Source organism: Dendrobates tinctorius, unplaced genomic scaffold, assembly GCF_039654945.1.
Source record: "Dendrobates tinctorius isolate UK_male_01 unplaced genomic scaffold, ASM3965494v1 ptg000125l, whole genome shotgun sequence".
Taxonomy (NCBI): domain Eukaryota; kingdom Metazoa; phylum Chordata; class Amphibia; order Anura; family Dendrobatidae; genus Dendrobates; species Dendrobates tinctorius.
In genome coordinates, this window is record NW_027361793.1 from 11,688,821 (window position 1) to 11,695,805 (window position 6,985).

Consider the following 6,985-nt stretch of genomic DNA (forward strand, 5'->3'; position numbering starts at 1 on the left):
CCCTGAAAAGCTCTCACAAGTTTTGTATAATTTGATTCCGTATTTGGCACGCTTGGAGGGGATAAATTGGCGGAACAACAGATGGCCCTTGTAGCTCATCAAAGGACTCGTCGACTGCCACATTTTTCTCTGGAGTATAGGAATTTAGAAATGAATTTTGCAGGAGGGAAATTAGGGGTCTCAATTTATTTAGCCGATCATAATTAGGGTCAGTTCTTGGGGGGCTTAGGAATTGTCAATGAAGTGGAGGAATCTCATCAGGGCTTCGTAATGGACTCAGGACATGATGGCTGCAAATACAGGGGTGCTGTGGACAGATTTTGTTGTCCAGTAAGAGCGGAGTGTGTTTTCTTATACTAAACCCATATTCAGGGTAATGCCTAAAAAATTTTTTATTTCAGAACATTTGTGGGCATCCAGGAACGGGAATGAAAGACAGTGGGCTTTTGGGAAATGTATTGGCGGGCATATAGGTTTGTCTGGTGGACAATCAATTCTAGAACTTCGGGATAATGAAAATTTGGAAAAAATGAATGGGGGTAAAATTGGCGACATCTACTCTTATTGCAGGGACAGCAGAAAAAGGGAGAATTTGAGGGGAAAATGGGGTATCATTATACCAAAGCGATGGGGGGACTGTGGTACTTTGTCCTGCCTCTGAAGATTCAGCAGTGACAACAGATTCCGCTACCATCGGGCTGAGGGATCCCGTGGAGGAAGAGTCATCGTCACTGTCTGAAAACTGCTCAGCTTCAAAGGCAGATTCTGTTTCACTGCCCGAGCTGCCGGAGCAAAGCAGGCTGTAAGCTAGCTCCGTGCTGTAAGTTTTCTGGGCCATTTTATTTCCCTGCCTAATGAAATACTAACCCTAATTTAACCTTAGTATTTTTTCCTCCTAACCCTAATATGTGTAACCCTAACCCTAGCACTTGTAACCCTAACCCTAATATGTGTAACCCTAACCCTAATGTGTAACCCTAATCCTAGCACGTATAACACTAACCCTAACACGTATAACCCTACCCCTAGCATATATAACCCTAACCCTAGCACTAACCCTAACCCTAAAAAATTTTTTAAACAAATTATAAAAAAATATACATTTTCTTTATTATCCCCTGACAATGGCGATGGGGATGCAGGGATTACGGAGGGTAATCTGATTTTTATGACGTTGTGGACACAGCGGACGCAGAAAAATCAGATTATACTTCGCTGACAAGGCAGCATTCATGTTCTCCGGGGTCTCGGCTGCCTCCGGCAGCTGAGACCCCAGAGAAAATCAGACTGTGGGGGGCACTATTTACTTTATCTACAGCACCGTTAATTAATGGCACTGTGGTTTAAGTACCCTTAGCGACCGCCATTAAAAGGCGTATCAGCGGTTGTTAAGGTGTTAAACCTGCAATTGTCCATTACCTTATAGTATATACAGCATTGCTGCAGTATAACGGTATATAACACAAATCATGGTCACCTATATATGAACATAGCGCACCGTCATACAGTCACAGGGGTCTACAGGAGGCCCCCTGCTGTCATGGCAACCCATCAGCCCTGCATTCACATCAGTTGTCAGGTTAAGAGCGATTATAACAGTGTGATTCCGGATGGCACGCTGTTAATACCGCTGCCTAAGAATGACTCACCATCATTAGCGGCAGATGATGGGTGAATATAGCAAATGGGTAACACAATCATCATCTGCTAAGAATGGAGCGAGCTCAGCTCCAGAGCTTGCTTTATTTTTCCACTGCTGTTAAGGGGTTATGAGTCATTAGATAAAATAAAGTTCAGACAGTTTTTAAAAAAATGAATAAGACAAACTGTCTATTTTACAAGGATGTAAAATTGATATATGTATGCGAGATTGTAGCCTTACTTGAACAGCAAAGTTCTTGAGGCGCACATATCTGACTGGTGAACATCAAATTTCCTCTCTTCTATGCATACTCTGCTCTCAATAACTTTTTTTGTCACTCTCGTTTTTCAGAACCTAATAACCCAATTTCTTCACTCTTAAGGAGGCTGTAAATTTACCCAAAGAGGATTATGTTTTATTTCGGTGCTGTCATTGCCTTCCAAAGCTGTTTACGGTCAACTCAAGAATTCTTATTTAAATAGTTAGAGAAGGCACTTGCAGAGTGATACTGAGCAAATTAACGAGAAAGGAAATAATTGCATGTCACATCATGGGTGGAGAGAAGAAGTGTCCTTCAGCTATTAAATGCTTGCATTAATTTACTAATAGCATGAATCCATGCCGTGCCTTGTTTATGTTCATGCTATGCTTTATTAATTACTACTAACACAATCTGCCTAATCATCAACACTGATTAGCACTGATACTTAAAAATCATCCACATATTTATTCTGTCAACAACACTTTCGAAGTTACAAGAACATAAAAGATAATTTTCACAGTAGCGTAAATTAGATTTTTAAGTTGGGACATAAAGCACATTATTTATCTGTTCACAATTTCCATGGGAATATAATAAAAAATACACATTGAGACATGCACTCCCCAAGACCTCTAAGGGCTAGTTGATATGTTTTTGATACATTTTTTCTCTATGCCACATATTTTTTTGTGCAGAAAAAAGCAAAGTTTTGCAATAGCAGCAAAATTAATCTCATTTACAGTGCTTAGTTAAAAAACACGACATGTCAATTCTTTTGACGTTTTTAGTGCAGTTTTTCCCCACTGAAATCAAAATGGGTTAGCAACAAAAAAAAATACACAAAAAATCGTACAAGAAAAGCACCAAAAACTGCACAAAAATGTGCATAATTTCTGCTGTGGTTTTCTTGCAATTGTCTGCATTTTTCATGCAGAAAGAAAATGCATAAAAAATCTTTGTAAGAACACGCCATAATGAAGCCATGTGGTACCTGACACCAATAACATTAGCATCAGAACCTCTAACCACTATATATTGCAAGAAGGGGCACCCATAGATCAGAATTGTTAAATATCAGACCTTCTGGGATTTGGAAATTTTGAAGGTCAAGTAAAAACATCTTTGGTCTATCATCAATGAGATCACTTTAATGGTATAAAATATGACCATTATATCTTGACTTCAGCAAAGCATTTGACAAAGTCTCTCATACAATCCTTATTGAAAAAATGACTAAGTATGGAATGGACAAGGCAACTGTTAGGTGGATTCATAACTGGCTTAGTGATCGGACCCAAAGAGTGGTCGTAAATGGCTGCACATCCAGTTGGAAGAATGTCTCAAGTGGGGTACCACAGGGCTCTGTCCTGGGCCCTGTATTGTTCAACATCTTTATCAACGATTTAGATGAAGGAATTGAGGGTAAACTGATTAAATTTGCTGATGACACAAAGCTAGGAGGGATAGCTAATACTAGAGAAGAGAGAGAGAGGATTCAAAAAGATTTAAAAAAAACTGGAGAAGTGGGCAGCAACTAACAGAATGGTTTTTAACAGGGAGAAATGCAAAGTACTACATCTGGGCAATAAAAATGAAAAAAGCATATATAGAATGGGAGGAATAGGGCTAAGTGACAGCACATGTGAAAAAGACTTGGGTATACTAATAGATCACAGACTGAATATGAGTCAACAGTGTGATGCAGCAGCAAAAAAGGCAAATGCAATTCTAGGATGTATTAACAGAAGCATACAGTCTAGATCACGTGAAGTAATTATTTCCCTCTACTCCTCTTTGGTCAGACCTCATCTGGAATATTGTGTCCAATTTTGGGCACCACATTTTAAAAAAGACATCAGCAAACTGGAGCAAGTTCAGAAAAGAACGACCAGAATGGTGACCGGTCTGCAAACCCTGTCTTATGAGGAAAGGTTGCAGGATTTGGGAATGTTTAGTTTGCAAAAGAGAAGACTGAGAGGAGACTTAATAGCTGTCTACAAATATCTAAAGGGCTGTCACATTGTAGAAGGATCAACTTTATTCTCATTTGCACAAGGAAAGACTAGAAGCAATGGGATGAAGCTGAATGGGAGGAGACACAGATTAGATATTAGAAAAAACTTTTTGACAGTTAGAGTGATCAATGAGTGGAACAGGCTGCCAAGAGAAGTGGTGAGTTCTCCTTCCATGGAAGTCTTCAAACAGAGGCTGGACAGACATCTAACTGGGATGATTTAGCGAATCCTGCTTTGAGCAGGGGGTTGGACCAGATGGCCCAGGAGGTCCCTTCCAACTCTACGATTCTATGATTCTATGATTCTATGATTCTATGACAACATGATCCACAAGAAGAAAAATACAAACTAAATGGGTCAATTTTGGAAGCATCTTAAGTAGATACTATGCACAATATATACCTTATAAGAATAAATGCCAAAAGCCTCTTTCACACGTCCGCCATCCGTGTGTCATCCGTGTGTCCGTTTTTACCATCAGTGTGTCATCAGGGTTTTTACAGTATGGATAAAGAAAGAAAGAAATGACAAAGCTTCTCCTGTACTTTACAATGTTATATATGGCCAGCACATGGACTGTATACTGATAGCATCCATGCGCTGTATGTGTTTTACACAGACTCATTGCACCTTGCCATCCGTGCTGCTAGTAAAAACAGTAATTTCTCCATGTGTTTTACACTGACACACAATCCATGTAAATTCATGCACATGTTCATAGCACCATAGATTATAATGAATATGTGTGATATCCGTGAAAAAAATGTATATTACATGTACTGGAAACACGGACAAGTGCAGGAGGCCTTAGCAATAGCAGAAAACCAATATGGTTGAATATAACAGACATGAAAAAAATACATGATAAAAAAAAGCATTAAAAACATTACAGCAAGAGAGTAGTGATAACAAAAATATAAAAAAAAGAAAAATTAACTATGAAAAACACAAATAAAGACATAAAACATTGAAATAGAGAGATGATTCACCAATTAAAATAATCCAAAAACATCCTTCAGCTACATAAAAACTGAAATTATTGGTATACTTAGAAATAAAATGGGTATAATAATTGGGAAGAATGAAAAAAGAATGAAAAAAAGGGGAAGAGTCCTGAAGATAGAATTTACATATTCCCAGTGCCTTCTGGGATAAGTGAAGAGTCACCGCGAACTGAAAGAACACTGGATTTTGGCCGTTGCAGAGGAAAGGAGGAAATCAGTAAACCGCACGCCTACCGGTGTGCAAATTTTGGCACATTTTTCACCACTTTGATATCTATTTAGCAATAAGAACATGGAAGAGGCCAGTAGCCATTTGGTTAGCTGTATTTCTTGCTACATGTTGACAGACTTACCAGTGGAAAAGCCAAACTTTACAAATGCAAGCATGTGTCCCTGTTGGAAAAAAAGTTGCAAAATCTAGAAGAGAGGTTAGCTAAATTGAAGATCATTAAGGAAGGTGAAGAGTTCTTAGACAGAGCAGAATTATCTATTCATGTTATAGAAAGAGAAGAAATTCAAAGTGCACCTGAAGAAACAGAGGAATGGAAGCATGTAACCCACAGAAGCAGGAGGATCAAGAGGTAGTCAGCATCCATACTGCTCAAGAACCAGTACCAGGCTCTTATGCAGGAGAATGATGAAGAAATACATGAAGATAGAGATGAGCAAAACGGGTCAAAAAAATTGAAAAGTCGCCGACTTTCGCCAAAGTCGGGTTTCATGAAACGAAACCCGACCTTAGCGTGAGGTCGGCCACGAGGTCGGCGACTTTAGCGCCAAAGTCGCGTTTCAAAAGATGCTTGAGCGCCCTTTTTGCAGCCAATCAGGAAGAACGGACACTGTGGGCAACGTGATGACATAGGCAGCGGTCACCACCATCTTGGAGAAGGGCATGCAAGTGATTGGCTTGCTTTGTGGGGCGTCACAGGGTGTATAAAAGGGCGGGGACGCCGACCGCCATGTTACTCATGCTAATCTCAGAATAGGGAGAGCTGCTGATGATGATGATTCTGTAGGGAGAGTGTTAGGCAGGGAAGAAGATACCAATAACTGATTCTGCTGCTAGCAATTTTGCCTGTACAACACACCGGTCACTGTGCAGTGCAAGGGGAGGCTATATTTTGGTGCATCAGCTCTGTTGGTTATTAAGCTGCCTTTTAAGGCTACCTGGTAGCTGCATTGCTGTGTGCCCACTGCTGAGCAAACTGCTTTTTTCAAAGCAATCCAGATTTTATTATTTTGTCCTTGTGAGTTACAGAGCGTTCATTTTTCACACACCATACAGCATACGCTTCTCACACAGTACGGTGTAACGGCTGTTATCACGGCCACAGTGAAGCTATCTGTGTGTGACTCTGTAAGGATAAGTCGAGGAGTTGTTCCATTCTTACAGACCTCCACCTTATAGTTTTGTCTGGTTTTCAAACAGTTTAGTATATTTGCTGTTTGATTACATTCAAAACTATAGAGAGTCAGCATGTGTCAGTCCGTATACTAAAACACGGAGCTTGACAATTTTACATACACTGGACAGCGGTGTACGTGCACGCTCCTCTCTCAGTACCGTGTAACGGCTGTTATCACCGTCACAGTGAAGCTATCTGTGTGTGACTCTGTAAGGATAAGTCGAGGAGTTGTTCCGTTCTTACAGACCTCCACCATATAGTTTTGTCTGGTTTTCAAACAGTTTAGTATATTTGCTGTTTGATTACATTCAAAACTATAGAGAGTCAATATGTGTCAGTCCATATACTAAAACACGGAGCTTGACAATTTTACATACACTGGACAGCGGTGTACGTGCACGCTCCTCTCTCAGTACCGTGTAACTGCTGTTATCACGGCCACAGTGAAGCTATCTGTGTGTGCCTCTGTAAGGATAAGTCGAGGAGTTGTTCCATTCTTACAGACCTCCACCTTATAGTTTTGTCTGGTATTCAAACAGTTTAGTATATTTGCTGTTTGATTACATTCAAAACTTTAGAGAGACAGCGTGTGTCAGTCCGTATACTAAAACATGGAGTTTGACAATTTTACATACACTGGACAGCGGTGTACGTGC